General features: G+C 47.7%; 1 protein-coding gene across 4 annotated transcripts in view; it reads left to right on the top strand.

The window, feature by feature from the left end:
• Positions 1-18,983, top strand: part of LOC146860205 (uncharacterized) — a 515,433-nt gene that overhangs the window by 310,108 nt on the left and 186,342 nt on the right. The window lies entirely within an intron of this gene.

Genomic DNA, 18,983 nt, shown 5'->3' with positions numbered 1-18,983 from the left:
CAGTGGATCCCTCAGTACGCATTTCTAGCAAAACCACTCATTCAGTTAACCACACAGGAGGCAGCCACATCGACTGTTCTCCCTTGGACTCAGGAACATACACAAGCTTTTGAAAGCCTAAAGGAAGCTTTATGTCAAGCACCTGTTTTAGCAACACCATGTTATAGCAAACCTTTTACACTCTTTGTTACAGAACGCGAAGGTACTGCCTTGTCAGTACTCACTCAGGATCAAGCAGGATCACGCAAGCCATGTGCTTATTTTTCCAGTACATTAGATCCCGTAGCTCAGGCTTTGCCTGCATGCCTGAAATCAGTGGCAGCGACAGCTTTAGCAATCAGACAAAGCGATGCCATAGTATTAGGACACCCATTGACAGTTCAAGTACCACATGCAGTAGAGGTTCTTGTGAACCGAACACAAACACAACACTTGACCATAGCAAGACTTACCGGTTATGAACTGACATTGTTTCAACCACACATAGAGATCCGACGGTGTAATACATTGAATCCTGCTACACTATTACCTGTAATTGGAACAGACCCACTAGCTCATGATTGTGTTGAAATCATTGAAATAAAGACGAAACCTAGACAAGACTTGACAGACGTTCCATTGTTAGATCCAGACCTGACGTTGTATGTGGACGGATCATGCATGAGAACAAGTACAGGAGATTTAGTGGCCGCGTATGCAGTCACAACAGACACTGAAGTTATTGAGACACATTGTATAGATACTCTGTCAGCCCAAGCAGCAGAACTTATTGCTCTAACGCAAGCCTGTATTCAAGCCACAAATAAGAAAGTTAATGTATACACTGACTCACGTTATGCATTCGGAGTTGTACACGACTTCGGCGTGCTGTGGCGAGAGAGAGGTTATCTAACGTCCCATGGTGCCCACATTCAGCACGGACCCCTCATTCATGCCTTGTTAGACGCAATACATTTACCCACTGCTATATCGATTATGAAATGTAAAGCACACACGAAGGTTATTGATACCATTTCTCAAGGCAATGATTTAGCTGACAGAACAGCTAAACAGACTGCTCAGAATCGCACATTAGACATGACAAAGCCAATAGTTCAGACCCCAACACAGTGTATGGCAATTAAGGATCCCGCACTTGACGTAATTGACATACAGACACATGCCACAGCAGAAGAAATAAAGAAGTGGACTGAACTAGGAGGGATCCAGACAGATCAAGGATGGATGACGAAAGAGAAATCTGTATGGTTTCTCCCTGATTCCATGGTTCAAGCCATTATAGCTACAGTTCACAGTCCAGCACATTTAGGAGAGAAGGCTATGCTAGACAGCATTCAGCACATTTGGTTCAACAAACATTTACGAGCAGCAGCTAAACAAAAAGTTCGTACCTGTATGATATGTTGTCAGTTTAATCCAGGAAAGAGTGTTCCCGTAGAGCAGGGTGGATTTCAGCCTCCTGACCATCCTTTTGAAGTCCTCCAGATGGATTATATTCAGATGGAACGTTGTCGAGGATTCAAATATGTCCTCGTAGTTGTCTGCGCTCTCTCCCGTTGGACAGAGGCGTATCCCGTATCAGATTACACTGCCCCGACTACTGCCAAGCAGCTAGTTCGAGAATTCTTCCCACGGTACGGTTTACCACGTGTTGTATATTCAGATAACGGTCAGCCTTTCTCATCCGAATTAATGAAACATGTCTCACTCTTGCTGGGATATCAGTGGAAATTCCACTGTGTCCGACATCCCGAGGCAGCAGGTCTCGTAGAAAGACATAACCAGACACTGAAAATCAGACTGTCCAAAATATGTAGAGAGAAAGGTGTCGACTGGATAGTAGCATTACCAGTTGCACTCTTTTACATGAGAATGGTAGCACACTCTAGAACAGGGCTATCCCCGTATGAGGTGATCTTCGGTAGACCACCGAATATGTGGGGGACGCCTATACCACGTAAAATAACTGATGTTGACTGTAATATGCTGACAGATTACCTGGCTTCCTTGATGTCTGCACTACAATCTTCTCGTTCACAGGTAGCTGCAGCCTTTCCCGACAACACTGAGGCGAAACCCCATGACGTTGTTCCGGGTAATCTTGTCTTTGTGAGAAACTTCGACAGGAAAAGTCAATTGGAGCCCAGGTGGAAAGCACCCAAGTTGGTCCTGTTGACCACAAGAACAGCCGTGAAGATCGAGGGACGAAAAGGGTGGATTCATTCGAGTCACGTAAAAAAATTTCATGGACTTCCTCCTGACACAGACAGTACTGCCCGTGTGTCTTCCCCCATTGACTCAAAGCTACCTTTGGCTGAGGCCAGTAGCACCGAACTCTATAAACAGAAACTCAGGTCCAGATCTAAACTGTCGGACGATTTGATTGTTTAAGTCCTCTCCAAGGTGAAGCGGTTGAATCTGTCCCGACATGTACCCCTTAGGTCTGAATCATGTAGAGTCCAGAATCATAATGAAACGACATGCGTATTGTAAATTACTGTGTAACCACTGTATTGTGACTTTATTGATTTTGTCTTCCTTGAGTTTTTTAATAGTTACTGCAAGTATATTGTTGCATATGTATTATCCTGTTTCTAAACGTGTTTTCAATATAACTGATGAACATTCTTTTAGTGACCTACCGCCACATGAATTATCTTATAGACTTGCGCTGCGCAATAACACATTCATTAGTATGTTACATCATTCCCATCAGACTAGTAATGCGACCAATTGTTGGGTGTGTGGCCGACTTCCTCCCTATCAGAATAACAAAGGAGTTCTGCCTTTCTTTCCACATCCGTTCACACACAATGGCTCCTGTGGAGCATGGTTTAGTTTATTAAATTCCATAGACCCAGACACAGCAGTTTATCAACAACATTGGATATGGGGAAATCTGAATCTAGTTTTATTCAAAGTCTGTCACCCTAATAAGGAGGGTCACCCCAGTAGAACAGGAACTGATTTAGAAAATGAAGTGTATAAATTAGGTAATTTTACGCCTAATCTTATGATTTTGAATGTCAAATCCGAAGTTGAACTAATTCTGCCCACTATGTCAGTATTTCCAGTTAAGGGTGAATTATGTGTAAGAAAAGTTGGTTCCATACATATGGGCCATAGCCAATGCGTTACTACAGTAGAATATAGTGATCAAGGTAAATCTTCATTTAGAGCTTCTCGCCATTCCTACTTCATATGTGGTCAGACTGCATATATGCGTCTACCTCTAGATTGGGATGGTACCTGTTACATAGCATTCCTTCTGCCACCTGTTTTCCTAGCTCCTCCTGATTATTATCGAAATTTTCATTTAGTACACAATAGAGAGCGGAGAGATCTCCCAGTTGTCGATTATACTGAGACAGCATGGGACAAGTATGTAGATTTCAATAAAGGTATCTTTCCCTATATAGGTACTATATCAAATAGTAAGCTGATACGCAGACTCACCAAGACTCTTGAAGCTGTAGTAAACGAGACTATAGCCGCCCTAGGCAATCTGACAGAGGAACAATCAGTGATGAGAATTGTTGTTCTCCAGAATCGTCTTGTCCTTGACGTCATCCTGGCCGATAGGGGCGGAGCTTGTAGGGTCATCGGATCCAGCTGCTGTATATTCATACCAGAAAATTCGCCATCTGTATATAAAGCTATAACACGCCTTCATAAGATTGTAAGCCAGATACACGAGAATCCAGGCACTTGGACGTGGTCCGGGTGGTTTTGGAGTGTGATATCAGCCTGGGGATGGAGAGTTCTATCCTTCCTAGGTATTGGCCTTCTTATGCTCTTCAGTTGTTGTCTATGCCTGCAATGTGGACCAGCGATTTGTGGTATGTGTGCCACATCGTGTATTCCACATCAAGGTTTTCGTTCAAGATCCCGGAAGAAGAAAGAAGAAGAAATGATGCTCCATGAGCAAATCAATGGAATGATGAAGATTGATGTCTCGTGAAGGGCAAGAAGGGGACAAGGAGGGAATGTGGAAATGTGGATTTTCCTGATCAGTTATGTCCCCTATCTTGGACCCCAACGGTTTTATATGCATGTTACAAGTACATGTATGTTCTCTCCAGTTCCAGTTTCTAAGACGCAAACATATGTGTGTCTACCGTCAACATGTTCTCTGTCAGATCCGCCATCAATGGGCTGGATATTCGATTCCTTAGTATGAAAGGCCACCGACTTTATATGGCTAAGTTACTCCATTTTTACAGTTCAGGCAAGTAGGCCCGATTCTGTCCTCAAAGCCTTTCCCTGCTCTCTGTCTCTGACAGCTTCAGCTTGAGCTCGCATCTGTATCCATGAACTTTGTCCTACTCCCTGTGCAGCTAACGGTGCCTGCCTCGGCCAGTTTTCGCCTGTCTGCCAAGAAGTTGTATTTCACCTTCGAATTATCTATTTTGCTCTCCAGCCGATGCATTCCTGTCCAGTGATTTAGGTAAACATTTCCTTTAGCTCACAAGCAAAGGACTCAGCCTTTCTGTCCTCCTGCAAGTGATTCATAGCCCTGTTGCCATGGAAAGTTTTCTATCCCTCGCATCTCATATAGACACTTAGACGCTTGTGCACGCACACAGTCAGTATAGAATAGATTCTGTCCGAGAGTCTCTTCCCTTGTGGATAACACAGTTCTTTAAACATAGGATGTTAGATATGATTTGGGATTAGGATGACTTGACCCCAGACTTCTCGTCTCCACATGTAGAGCTAAATGTCAAGTCCCCTTCACCCCCTAGTTGCACGTCAATTACACGTCATGCTGCCGCGCGCGCATCTATGCCAAGTATTATCTTATAGATCCACCTATGTCTGATAATTCTAACCAATCATGTTTCTTTTATTCCTTATTACGCCTAGTTTCGATTATGTCACTGTTACGTCATTTTTCTTATCAAATGTTACGCCTTCTACATTCGTTTCATTGTAATGAACTTATTATAAAAATACATGTCTGTTAATGAATTATTGTACTTCACTTCCTGAACCTTCGTGGTGACGGAACCTGAGGGCCGCGACTCGAGTCGGCCATTTTGAATGGAATAAAGCCCATTAGAAAACCTCTTATACCACGGATTCTGCCTCTCGTTATTTTGAGCTATTTTACTTTAATTTAAGATTCCGCATGAAATTCAGTCCGGTAATATTTATTTTATTTACCACACAGCCCCACTTCATTAAATACTTGGGCCTACAATTTAATTCGGACCTACTAGTCGCTCCACCATAACAAAAACCTAACACTAAAAATAATTGAAACCCTATTGGAGGGTTGGAACCACAAGTTCCTCATCGGCTGGGGCTATATCGAGACCGTCAAGACGATGGTCACACCAATATTTAATTATCTTATTAGTATGTTATCCCGAATACTATCAGAAGAATGTCATCACAAAATAGACAAACTACCGACAACGTTTTTGGGCAAAATAAAGGCTCTAGAATCTCACTAAAAAAACTATGTTTTGTATCTTACATTTTTATTCCTTTAGTTTCTTCCCTCACCCCCACTGTTGGTTGGTCCTTAGAACGTTGGTAGTGTTCTAACCTGCACTCCCGTGGCAACGTTCGTTATTGCCGTTGCCGCTGTGGTAATGAGTGTCAACTGATCTTCGGAATAAACTTCTGTTACCTCTACGTTATTGTGAGTTATTTCACTTTGGGGAATAGAATATCATTTGACAAAGCCTCCCATTCCCGTTTATTCAACCCGTCCGAAACCTTAGCCACTACTACTTCATCGCTAGAACAGTTCCCTGGTTCCTGATTTTCTAGGGGTAACCTCGATAAACAATCAGCTGCCTGATTAGCTTGTCCAGGTATGTATACTATCTTAAAATGAAACAACTCATATTGAAAGGATGGCCGGGTAAATCATCTGATTTAAAAAAATGGTGAGGATGTGTTCTGGGAAGTCAGAAATGAGTTTCACGTACAAGAACAGAATATATACAGAGGTAGTCAGTTAGTACCACCAGAGAGTGTAAGAGAAAAGATTTTAAGTTTAGCCCATGAATGAGATCTTGGTTGCAGCATAACCAAAAGCAAGATTTGCTTACATTATTGGTGGCCAAACATGGACACCATGGTTGAGAGAAAAGTGAGGGAGTGTATACTTTGTGCAGCGAGTGACAAGAGTAAAATTGTGAGTAAGGGGAAAATTTCACCTGTAGAAGTTCCACATGCTCCGTGGATTAAAGTAGCTATGGATATCATTGGACCTTTAAATGTAAAAGGGCTAAGTGGAAGGTTCATACTCACGTTAGTAGATTATCATTCAAAATGTATTATCATCAAAGTAGTAGAAAATATCACTACCAACAGTGTAATTTGTTTCCTTAAAGAAGTTTTCCGTACAGAAGGGGTACCACAAATTTTGGTTACGGACAATGGTGTCCAATTCTGATGGATACATCTGCCAGTGGATTCCTCACCTTGTGAATATCCCCTGCGCCAGCATTCCACGGAACTTTTCTTCCCCAGCATTCCACGTCGACGTGGGCGACGTCACAACACATCGGCTCCGCACGCGACTCCGTACGACGTCATCGGAGCCATAAGAAGCCCACGTCGGCGTGATGACGTCAGTTCCCTTTTTTCCGCGCCGTCGACGCGCAACGGTTTTTTCCCAGTGCTCTCTAGATACTTTGTAATCTAGTGGTGTATTTTTGTTAAAATCGGTATGTCTTCGACGAGGAAGTCGGGCTTTAAGCCCTGTAGGGAGTGCGGAGGCCTGATGTCCATGACGGATCCGCATCAGAATTGTTTATGGTGTCTCTCCTCTGATCATGACGTGGATGAGTGCGGGTGCTGTAGGAGCATGAATCCTAAAGCGCTGAAGGAGAGGAAGACCAAACTCTTCATGAAGAAGATCGGTGAGGAGAAGAGAGGGAGGAAAAAGGAGAAGTCCAGGCGAGAGTCTTCGACTTCGAGGTCGTCGAAGTCGAAGAAGCACCATAAGAAGAGGAAGCATTCTTCTCGGCGTCGGTCCTCGAAGTCTAAGAGGTCGAGGTCGGCTTCGCCTCGGCGACGTCAGAGCAAGGTCTTGTCTCCTTCGCCTTCTCCTGATAAGTCTTCGAAGTCTCCCTCTCCGAAGCGGACTCCAGCTCGTTCCCCGACGCCGTCGCCGGCGCCGTCCAAGGCTTCGACTCCGGGTCGGGTGGAATCTGATGTGGAGCAGGAGCAGGAAGAGTCTGTTCCGGTGCCTGATGACTCCGCGGCTCCGGTGGAGGATTCTGAGGAGCCGACGCCGGTGGCTCCACAGGAGGATACAGGGGCAGTTCCTTATCCCCAATTCCCGGCTCCAGGTACGGATCCTTCGGGATTTCTGAATGCCATGTATGGCATTTTTCAGAGAGCATCCTTCCCATCCGGAGCACCAGCAGGTCCCGTGGGTCCGATGGCGTTTTCTCTGGGAGTGCCGCAGCAATACGCTCAGGCTCCTTTTCTGCCTTTTATGCCGATGGCGCCTTCTTGGCAGTTTCCGGCGCCGGTTGGGAATCCGGCTCGACCTCGGATGGATGGTCAATCTTCGGAGCCTTCTTTGACGCCGAGGCCGACTCCATCGACGCCGCATCCGGCGCCGCCGACTCCGCCTGTAGCGCCTCCGACGCCGGTGCCTTTGGCTCCACCGACGCCGCGTACGACGTCGACGACGCCGGCTCCCCGGAATCGATCGAGGCGGGAGGCCCAAAGGGTTTTGGAGGAGGAAAGGTATCGGGCTGAGGTGGAAGAAGGTGAAGTCGACTCTTCTTCGGATGAGTTTGGAGGTATAGAGGTAGCAAGTGGTTTGGATACCACCCCGGAGTGGGAGCATGCTTCTACAAGGTCTTCTCCACCGCAGGAATTGGCGCCCTACCATGTTGTGATCAAGAAGGCCGCGGAGTTGTTAGATCTGCAGCTGCCCTCTGTGGAATACAAGTCCAATCTGCTTACAGAGGTGTTGCACTCCCCGACGTCGGCTTCGGAGCCTTTGTTACCTTTCAATGAGGCTCTCTTGGAACCAGTGTTGGAGGTGTGGAAGAAGCCTCTGTCAGCTCCAGCAGTTTGCAGGCAGGTGGCAAGGAGATACAGGGTTGCGCCAGGAGACCCGGATTTTTTATCCACGCATCCTTCTCCGGAGAGCCTAGTGGTGCAGGCTTCATGTTCTAAACATGCTTCGGGTGCTTTCCCCCAATCTCCTGCTGATAGGGAGTCAAAGAAAGTTGATCAGGCGGCCAAAAAGACTTTCTCCTCAGGAAGTATGGCGTTGAAGTCATCAAATGCCACATGCTTGCTGGGGCGTTATGTTCATGCCCTGATGGACTCTATAAAAACTTTGGCCCCTAAGTTACCTGAGGGGGATAAGTCGTCCTTCATGGAGGTTGTGGCGGACACTCAGGCAGCTGCCAGGCAGGTGATCCAGTCTGGGCTGGATACGGCGGACTCTGTGGCGAGGATTATGGGGTCGTCCATTGCCGCAAGGAGACAAGCTTGGCTCCGTTCCTCAGGGTTTTCTGCAGATGTCCAGGCCACGCTGGTGGATCTGCCCTTTGATGGACAAAAGTTGTTTGGGGAGAAGGCAGATTCTGCCCTTCAACGTTTTAAGGACAGTAGGTTGACGGCGAAGTCCTTGGGTCTGCAGGTTCCTGCTAGAGGTTCAACTTTCCGTAAGGCTAGGGGATTCGGAAGGTCATCCTTTCGTTCCTTCCGACAGCCACAGCAACAGCAGCAACAACAGCAGCAGAATCCCCTCTATCGCTCCTATAGAGGGAAGCAAAGGGGTCGGAGAGGTTCTGGTCGCAACCCCTCTTCTTCCTCCTCCTCCTCCTCTGCTCCAAATGAGGCTTCAGGGAAGCAGCCCAAGATCCCCCATCCCGGATCATGTAAGACCTGTGGGGGGTCGGGTGCCCTACTTTCTACGGGGTTGGAAATCTGTTACAACCGACCTTTGGGTTTTGAACCTCGTAGAGACTGGGTACGCCCTTCCCTTTCGGGAGTTTCCTCCCCCTTACCCTCCTTGCCAAGGTTATTGCTCGGAGGACCACCTGCTTCTCCTGCAGAAAGAAGTTCAAGCTTTGTTTCAGAAGGGCGCAATAGAGGTGGTTCCGGAGCAGGAAAGGGGTCAGGGATGCTACTCCCGGTATTTCCTGATCCCCAAGAAGGACGGCAGATTGCGTCCGATTCTGGACCTCAGAATCTTGAATTTTTACCTGAAACAGGAGAAGTTCAAGATGCTGACCCTTGCGCAGGTTCTTCAAGCGTTGCAGCAAGGAGACTGGATGGTGTCGCTCGACTTGCAGGACGCGTACTTCCATGTCCCAATCCTGAAGTCGCACAGGAAGTATCTCCGTTTTACGGTTGGGTCGCAACATTATCAGTTTGCGGTCCTCCCGTTTGGTCTTACTACTGCACCTCGAGTCTTCACAAAGGTGATGGCAGTGGTGGCTGCTCATCTCAGGAGGTCGGGGATTCCGGTTTTCCCCTACCTGGACGACTGGCTTCTGAAGGCAGAGTCCCCAGAGATGGTGCAGCGTCATCTGCAGGTGACAACTCAGCTGTTATTCGACTTGGGTTTTTCGATCAATGTGCCCAAATCTCACCTGGTGCCCTATCAACGCAACCTGTTTATAGGGGCAGTACTGGACACTACTGTGTGTCGAGCATTCCCTCCTCCTCAAAGGATTCTCGACATTCAGGAGATGGTCCCTTTATTCCACAGTGGAGCGGTTGTTCCAGTTCTGAAGGTCCTTCGCCTGCTCGGTCTGTTCGCTTCCTGCATTCTGTTGGTCAACCATGCACGCTGGCACATGAGGGCGCTCCAGTGGTGCCTCCGCAAGCAGTGGTATCAGCACAACGGGGATCTCGGGGAGTCGATCAAGATCTCCGGAGAAGCTGCAGCGGATCTGTCTTGGTGGAGCGTGGAGGGCAATCTGTCCCAAGGAAAGCCTTTCCATCTACCTCCATCGGTGGCCACAGTGATAACGGATGCCTCCACCCTAGGGTGGGGAGCTCATCTGGGGGATCTGGAGATCAAGGGTCTTTGGTCTCCAGAGGAGAGGTTGTTTCATATCAACCTTCTGGAGTTGCGGGCGATTCGTTTGGCACTCAAGGCCTTTCTCCCTTCCCTTCGCGGTCAGTCAGTTCAAGTCCTGACGGACAACACGACCGCGATGTGGTATATAAACAAACAGGGAGGAGTGGGGTCTCTTTGTCTCTGCAGAGAGGCCCTGCGTCTGTGGTCCTGGGCTCAGGACCATCAGATTTGTCTGATGGCAAATCATCTGGCCGGGGTGCTGAACGTGCGTGCGGACAGTCTCAGTCGGCAGTTCTCCGCCGACCACGAGTGGAGGCTCCATCCGGAGGTGGTTCGTCGCGTCTTTCGGACGTGGGGGACTCCTCGGGTGGACCTGTTTGCCACCCGAGAGAACGCGCACTGCCCGTCATTCTGCAGTCTCCAGTATCCGATGCAGGGGGCGTTGGGGGACGCGTTTCAGTTGAGTTGGGGCTCACGACTCCTTTACGCGTTTCCTCCCGTACCCTTGATTCCTCGGGTTCTGAGGAAGATTCGCCAAGACCGGGCCCAAGTTATTTTGGTCGCCCCGGACTGGCCAAGAAGGGTGTGGTACACAGATCTTCTCCACCTCTCCTCGTGCCCTCCGCTCCGTCTCCCTCTGAGGGCAGACCTCCTCTCGCAGTCGGAGGGGCAGGTTCTACACCCCCACCTCCAGAGCTTACACCTTCATGCCTGGAGATTGAACGGGGCAACCTGAGTTCCTTCTCTCTCCCACCTGATGTGGTGGACGTTATTTTATCGGCCAGGCGACACTCCACCAAGTCCATATACTCCTACAGGTGGTCTAAGTTTGTAAAGTGGTGTGGAGAGAGGTCTATTGACCCTTTAAAGGCTCATCTTTCTGATGTGCTTCAGTTTGCTCTTTCCTTGGCTCAGCAGGGCTGTGCTGTGGCCACGGTCAAGGGCTACCTTTCGGCCTTATCGGCATTTCTGTGCCTTCCAGATCAACCTTCGTTGTTTAAATCTCCGGTTGTTCTGAGGTTCATCAAGGGCCTTACAAACATGTTTCCTCCTACTCCATTTGTAATGCCTCAGTGGGACCTTAATCTTGTCTTAACCTTTTTAATGGGGTCCCCTTTTGAGCCTCTTCATAATTGTCCTTTGAGGCTGTTGTCCTTTAAGGTGGTTTTTCTTGTAGCCATAACCTCGGCAAGGAGGGTGAGTGAGCTTCAAGCTCTTAGTTCCAAACCTCCTTTTCTTACCTTACATGCTGAAAGGATGGTTCTCAGGACCAGGGCTGCTTTCCTGCCAAAAGTTGTTACTCCTTTCCATTTGGGGCAGTCTATTACCCTCCCTGTTTTTTATCCACCCCCTCATCCTTCCAAAGAAGAAGAAAGACTCCATCGCATTGACCCGAAGAGGGCTATGAGTTTTTATTTGGACAGGACCAAGGACTTTCGTATTGATGACCAGCTTTTTATTGGCTACGTTGGTCGTTCTAAAGGTAAAGCGGTGCACAAGCGCACGCTGTCAAGATGGATTATACTGACCATCAAGATCTGCTACGCCTTGGCTGGTAAGACTCCTCCTGAGGGTATTCGTGCTCACTCTACTAGAGCTAAGTCTTCATCATCTGCTCTGGCCCGGGGTGTTCCTGTGGCAGATATTTGTAAGGCCGCGACTTGGGCCTCCCTCCATACTTTCGCAAAGCATTATTGCTTGGACTCTGAGATGAGGAGGGAGGGCCACTTCGCGCGCTCTGTCTTGCAAGACTTTCTGGTATAGAAAGGTGGACACCCTCCTCCGGGAGTGGGGACTGCTGTGGGAATCTATTCACAAGGTGAGGAATCCACTGGCAGATGTATCCATCAGAAGAACAAGTTACTTACCTTCGGTAACGCTTTTTCTGGTGGATACAGTATCTGCCTGTGGATTCCTCACCAACCCACCCGCCTCCCCGTTGTCCACCTTTTGTATACCATGAAATAGGTCTTGTTTGAAATGCTTGTATTTTCTCTTGTACATTTGTAGGAAATGCTTGTTTGATTAGCTTTCCTTTGTTTTGTATGCTATGTATATGTATTGGTTTTCTATATACTGTGTATACTTGGGATTGTCGTTGGTTCACCTGTTCACCTCGAAGGCACGGAAAAAATGGGTGGAACTGACGTCATCACGCCGACGTGGGCTTCTTATGGCTCCGATGACGTCGTACGGAGTCGCGTGCGGAGCCGATGTGTTGTGACGTCGCCCACGTCGACGTGGAATGCTGGGGAAGAAAAGTTCCGTGGAATGCTGGCGCAGGGGATATTCACAAGGTGAGGAATCCACAGGCAGATACTGTATCCACCAGAAAAAGCGTTACCGAAGGTAAGTAACTTGTTCTTTACCTCCACACTTATGAGAGAGTTTCTACACAAACTTTCTGTTGACCATCAACCTACAGCCTTATATTGTCCTAGGGCTAATGGCCTAGTGGAACGCATCAGTCACATGATCAAAGACTGCATTCAACTTAATGTACGCAGTGGAAGCAATGTCGATAAAGCACTTGATGAAATGATCTGGTCCTATCTCGTCACTCCTTACTCAGTCACCGGAGTGTCACCATTTAAGTCTCTCAAAGGGAGAGAACCTGGCACCAAGTTAAGCCCCCTGTGGCTTGTCGGTGATAAGAGGGAGGAAGTCAACAGGGATATGGTCATGGACAAAATACACTCACATCAAAAGAAATATGTGGAAAGGTACAATTGTAGAGTGCAGAAATCTCCTAGAACATTGGAGGTAGGAGATGCAGTGAGAATAAAATTACCTAGATCTGTAGCTTCAGGTGTTCAAAATTCTCTGACAGAAAAGTGGCAAGCAAAGTATTCAAGAATGTTGTACAGTTGAATGATGGACAATATTGGAGCGTGGATAGGGTAGTCCAAGATAACAGCGATGATATTTATGACAATGACTGTAATGTTGAATATGAGACTCACAATGAATGTACCACTCATAATTCTAAGGTGTACCTGAGAAATATCCATTCTAAACCTGGTTGGCAAAGAGACTATATTTTGTATTAACTTCTTATCTTGTTTCTATCCCTTTAGGAAGGGAGATGTGTTGTATCTTACATTTTTATTCCTTTGGTTTCTTCCCTCACCCCCACTGTTGGTTGGTCCTTAGAACGTTGGTAGTGTTCTAACCTGCACTCCCGTGGCAACGTTCGTTATTGCCGTTGCTGCTGTGGAAATGACTGTCAACTGATCTTCGGAATAAACTTCTGTTACCTCTACGTTATTGTGAGTAATTTCACTATGCTTGCGTGTTCAACTATGAGGAGTCAACTTGGCAGATTTCAAAAACTACCAAACGGCCTTCCTTACTAGACAAGGCTCCCTTTGTCTCTCCTATTCCCCAAACTATACCCCTACGTGGCTCCTAATTGAAAAAGAAATTGTGGATGACCTCCACCCTAACTCATTACTAACTAGTAAAATAAAATCCACATCTTTGGGCAAATACATCTTTAATAATACGAAAAGAGCCCTACTAAAAATTGATAGACTTCTAGAGACTCCACCTGACCACTCTAAGATGATGTTGAAAGGTATCCATTTCCTAAAACAGCTGGGCCCCCGGCAAGCACCTTTCTCCTTCAGGGAACTTCAACAACAATTTAGCCTACTGGACATAGACTTTCATGACTTTCTCGAGCTCAAGGTCAGTTTGTCCAAAATAAATTAACCCGAAAGAGATCCCTCTCTCATTAAGACCACACTTTCTTTCAGCAAATCTGGACATCAATCCTCCAAGCTCTACCATCTTTTAAAACCAAAATGCACATCCCTCATCGTGACAACCCAGAGGAAATGTGATAGTTAAGGGTCTGTTTCTCAAGACACCTGGCAGCGAATCTGGAAATCATTTGTACCACAGAAAGTCTTCCCTTCTCTCTCCCAAACAAAATACTGGCTCCTACATAGGACGTTCTGGACCCCGGCTCGACTTCATAAACTGTCTTTTAGAGAAAGTCTAAGATGGTGGAACTGCAGTGAAGCTGATGGTGACCGCTACCATTTACTCTTTTACTGCAGCGCGTCTCGTCCTTTTTGGGACAGCATTTTTGATGTTATCCACACTCTATGTGGGATCCGATTAGGAAAGGTCTTTCTCTCCCTAGTCGGGGATTCCTAGACCCTCGAATCAACTCTCATTATGACAGACTTCTGGTAGACATACTACTATCTTCGGCCTTTAAGTCTGTTCGCGCCAATTGGAATAATACAGCTGTTACCTCTTTCTGATCCTGGCTGAATTGGATCATTACCAAAAGGGGGCGGACAATATCACACTTCAGAACTCCTCCTAGAATAACCACAGTACGCCAATGTCTGGAAGACACACAACTAATTTGCCACTACCAAACCCCCATAAGTACACTAATAGGCCGTAAATCGCCCCCATTTGTATGAATTATCTCTTAGTTTCCGTATCGTCCACAGGCTATCGTCTATTCCTGCACATGAAATATGTTGTACTTCTGTACCTTTTTCTATGTAGTCATATCATTGTTTTTTTGTTCAGTTTAAAAAACCCAATAATACTCTTTGAAATCAAAAAAGAAAAAAAAAATGATTCACATCAAGTGCATGAATTAAGATCTACCTAAAGTCTTTCCTACTAGTAGGAGATAGTAACGGTGTACAATGCATTAGTAAAACTCACAGCTCCACTGGAGCTCAGCAAAGCAAAATGGAGGAGTTTGTGCCACAAAAAACACAAATTCTCCCTTCTCTGTTAATACACAACTCCTAAAGCTCACAAATAATAACACCGTCACAACCAATAACAATATTTTATCACCCCAGGCCATTACCAAGTAATGGGTTTGCATTTAGTTTATTTAAACATCACTTTGTTTATCTCTGTCCATAAGTTTAGTCCCTTTTATTGTGAAGACACCTAACATTCTCATGTTGGGGATGTGAAACTCTATCTAGAGCACATAACTATTACTCCCTTGCACTGATGGAAGCTCTCAACTCCCTTGGCCTCTCTCTAATTTCACAGGACTCTACCCACAATTCCAGTCAGATGCTTGATGCCATTTATACTACTATTGCTTATTCTGTCACTTTTGCAATCTTCCTCTTATATGCTTTGATATTTCTATCTATCATCATGAAATGTTCATCTTACTGGAATCAATCTGCTTCCCCACTTTTTCAAATCTTGGTCCAGGCTATCAGCTAACTTTTTTTTTGGCCTTTGTAGTAGCCTTCGCCTGACTTCCACCCCCTTAGCTTGATCAATTTTAAATCTTTTAATTATTATTGGATTACGGACCCCCATGATGTAGTAGGCCCTCTCAAATGTATCATTCCTCATCTCTGCATCCTTCCTTTCCCTGGAACCCTGATGAGCTTAGAGCCACCAAAGGCTATTGCAAACTCTTACAGCCATGATGAAGCGCATCCTGCAGTCCGATGGATAATATAAATCCATAATAAAAAAAATGTCAACTACTCATCCGGACCGCTCTACCTACCTGCTGCTCAAACTAAATTGAGTCTGTACCGGTCTGTTTGCTGTAGCTGTTTTCTGGATGTAGGGGAGCCCGAGCGCTCACTAGCCCGCCAACTTCGCCATCACTGCTGCTGGGCTCGTGGGGAGGTCATAATTGCAACCCCCAGCCTGCTTTGGGGCGAGGACGCCGCCGCCGCACCTTGTCAGCGCCAGGAGGTGCTTAAAGGCCGGCCATGGTTCCTGCAGAGTGGGAGCCCGTAGCTGTCTGTTTGCTGCTGCTGTATTCCGGCCACGGGATAGCCCAAGCATTCACTAGCCCCTCACCTTTGCCATCACTGCTGCTGAGTCTGTACTTGTCTGTTTGCTGTAGCTGTTTTCCGGATGTGGGGGAGCCCGAGCGAGCACTAGCCCGCCAGCTTCGCCATCACTGCTGCTAGGCTTGTGGGGAGGTCAGAACTGCAACCCCCAGCCTGCTTTGCGGCGAGGACTCCGCTGCCGCACCTTGTTAGCGCCAGGAGGCACCTAAAAGCTGGCCATGGCTCCCGCAGCACGGGAGTCCTAACCTGTCTGTTTGCTGCTGCTGTTTTCTGGCCGCAGGAGAGCCTGCACGCTCACTAGCCTGCCACCTTCGCAATCACTGGTGCTATTTTATCACTCCAGGCCATTACCAAGTAATGGGTTTGCATTTAGTTTATTTAAACATCGCTTTGTTTAGCTCTGTCCATAAGTTTAGTCCCTTTTATTGTGAAGACATCTAACATTCTCATGTTAGGGATGTGAAAACTCTATCTAGAGCACATAACTATTACTCCCTTGCACTGATGGAAGCTCTCAACTCCCTTGGCCTCTCTCTAATTTCACAGGACTCTACCCACAATTCCAGTCAGATGCTTGATGCCATTTATACTACTTTTGCTTATTCTGTCACTTTTGCAATCTTCCTCTTATATGCTTGATATTTCTATCTGACTTCATGAAATGTTCATCTTACTGGAATCAATCTGCTTCCCCACTTTTTCAAATCTTGGTCCAGGCTATCAGCTAACTTTTTCTTTGGCCTTTGTAGTAGCCTTCGCCTGACTTCCCCCCCTTAGCTTGATCTCTTTTAAATCTTTTAATTATTGGATTACGGACCCCCATGATGTAGTAGGCCCTCTCAAATGCATCATTCCTCATCTCTGCATCCTTCCTTTCCCTGGAACCCTGATTAGCTTAGAGCCACCAAAGGCTATTGCAAACTCTTACAGCCATGATGAAGCGCATCCTGCAGTCCGATGGACAATATAAATCCATAATAAAAAAAATGTCAACTACTCATCCGGACCGCTCTACCTACCTGCTGCTCAAACTAAATTGAGTCTGTACCGGTCTGTTTTCTGTAGCTGTTTTCTGGATGTGGTGGAGCCCGAGCGCTCACTAGCCCGCCAGCTTCGCCATCACTGCTGCTGGGCTCGTGGGGAGGTCAGAACTGCAACCCCCAGCCTGCTTTGCGGCGAGGCCACCGCACCTTGTCAGCGCCAGCAGTCAATTAAAAACCGGCCAGGGCTCCTGCAGCACGAGAGCCCGTAGCTGTCGGTTTGCTGCTGCTGTTTTCTGGCCGCGGGAGAACCAGAGCGCTTACTAGCCTGTCAGCTTCGCCATCACTGCTGCTGGGCTCGTGGGGAGGTCATAATTTCAACCCCCAGCCAGCTTCGAGGCAAGGACACCGCCGCCGCACCTTGTCAGCACCAGGAGGTGCTTAAAAGCCGGCCATGGCTCCCGCAGCACGGGAGTCCTAACCTGTCTGTTTGCTGCTGCTGTTTTCCGGCCGCAGGAGAGCCCGCGCGCTCACTAGCCCGCCACCTTCGCCATCACGGCTGCTTGGCTCGTGGGGAGGTCATAATTGCAACCCCCAGCCTGCTTCGCGGCGAGGACGCTGCCGCCGCAACTTGTCAGCGCCAGGAGGTGCTTAAAAGCCGGCCATGGTTCCTGCAGAGCGGGAGCCCGTAGCTGTCCTGTTTGCTGCTGCTGTATTCCGGCCACGGGAGAGCCCAAGCATTCACTAGCCCCTCACCGCTGCTGAGTCTGTACTTGTCTGTTTGCTGTAGCTGTTTTCCGGATGTGGGGGAGCCCGAGCGATCACTTGCCCGCCAGCTTCGCCATCACTGCTGCTAGGCTTGTGGGGAGGTCAGAACTGCAACCCCCAGCCTGCTTTGCGGCGAGGACTCCGCTGCCGCACCTTGTTAGCGCCAGGAGGCACATAAAAGCCGGCCATGGCTCCCGCAGCACGGGAGTCCTAACCTGTCTGTTTGCTGCTGCTGTTTTCCGGCCGCAGGAGAGCCTGCACGCTCACTAGCCTGCCACCTTCGCAATCACTGGTGCTCGGCTCGTGGGGAGGTCAGAATTGTAACCCCCAGCCTGCTTTGCGGTGAGAACACCGCCGCCGCACCTTGTCAGTGCCAGGAGGTGCTTAAAAAACAGCCAGGGCTCCCCCCAGTGCCCGTCCGAGACCGAAGGAGGCCGTGCTGGGCCACATAACTAACAGTTTGATTTTGGGACGATTTTAGCCTCGTAGCGCAAGGTATTGTGATAAAATTTGACACTGATATTATCTCTAGCGATCCTCAAGATAAGTGAGCGCAAGATAGGTACTGGGCAGGGAGTTGTGGGGACACTTGATGCTTTTCTTTTAAGGGCACAGTCAGCACTTATTCATGAGATCGAGCTCACAGAGCAGAGACTATCTCTAGAGCCCCAGTCTTCCCAGAATAGGTCCTGTAGGGCCCCTTCTGCATAATAATTCTGAAGACTCCTCTCTCCGAATAGATCAGACACAAACCACGGAGATTGATCCTGACTCTATTATATCCTCCGAATCAGAAAGTAGATCTAGTAGGCCTAATGTAACCACCAGAGGTCAGAAGGCCAAAATAAGTCAAGGCAATAGCCATGAACCACCACCTAAGAAGAGGAAGGGCCCGGGTCCCCAGAAACAAAATCAAATTGGTCCAAAGGTAATGGGGCGTAAAACAAAAACTATTAACAGAGATCGTAACCAAAGGCCTAGTATAATGCCACAGTCCACTGTAACAAACAGACCACCTCCCTGGGTACATGAGGAGGAATTCTGGAGAAGGCTAGAGACAATGGTATCAGTGCTGCTGGATCCATTATTACAAAAACTGTCCCAAGTGGTAGCTAGACTAACCACGCTGGAGGGGCTTGTTACTAGCATTCCCCCGGCTCACCCGGATATATGCCCATGTAGAGGTCCCGATATGTTGTCCAATAGGGGGATGGGAATAGCGGCCAGCCAGCCTGGAGGTAACTCTGCAAGTGGACCCGTGCACCACCCTAACACCTTTACCAACCCCAATGTTAGTACAGCCAAGGACCCTGCTCGGTTTGGCCATCCACCTTCAAGAGTAATACCCTCCCCATCAGACCCTCAAGGGCACCCACAATGCATAGATAACACAAACCCTAC

This window comes from Triturus cristatus, chromosome 3_1 (genome assembly GCF_964204655.1).
Source record: "Triturus cristatus chromosome 3_1, aTriCri1.1, whole genome shotgun sequence".
NCBI lineage: Eukaryota > Metazoa > Chordata > Amphibia > Caudata > Salamandridae > Triturus > Triturus cristatus.
The sequence above is the reverse complement of the archived record's forward strand: the minus strand, read 5'-3'. Positions and strand labels throughout refer to the sequence as shown.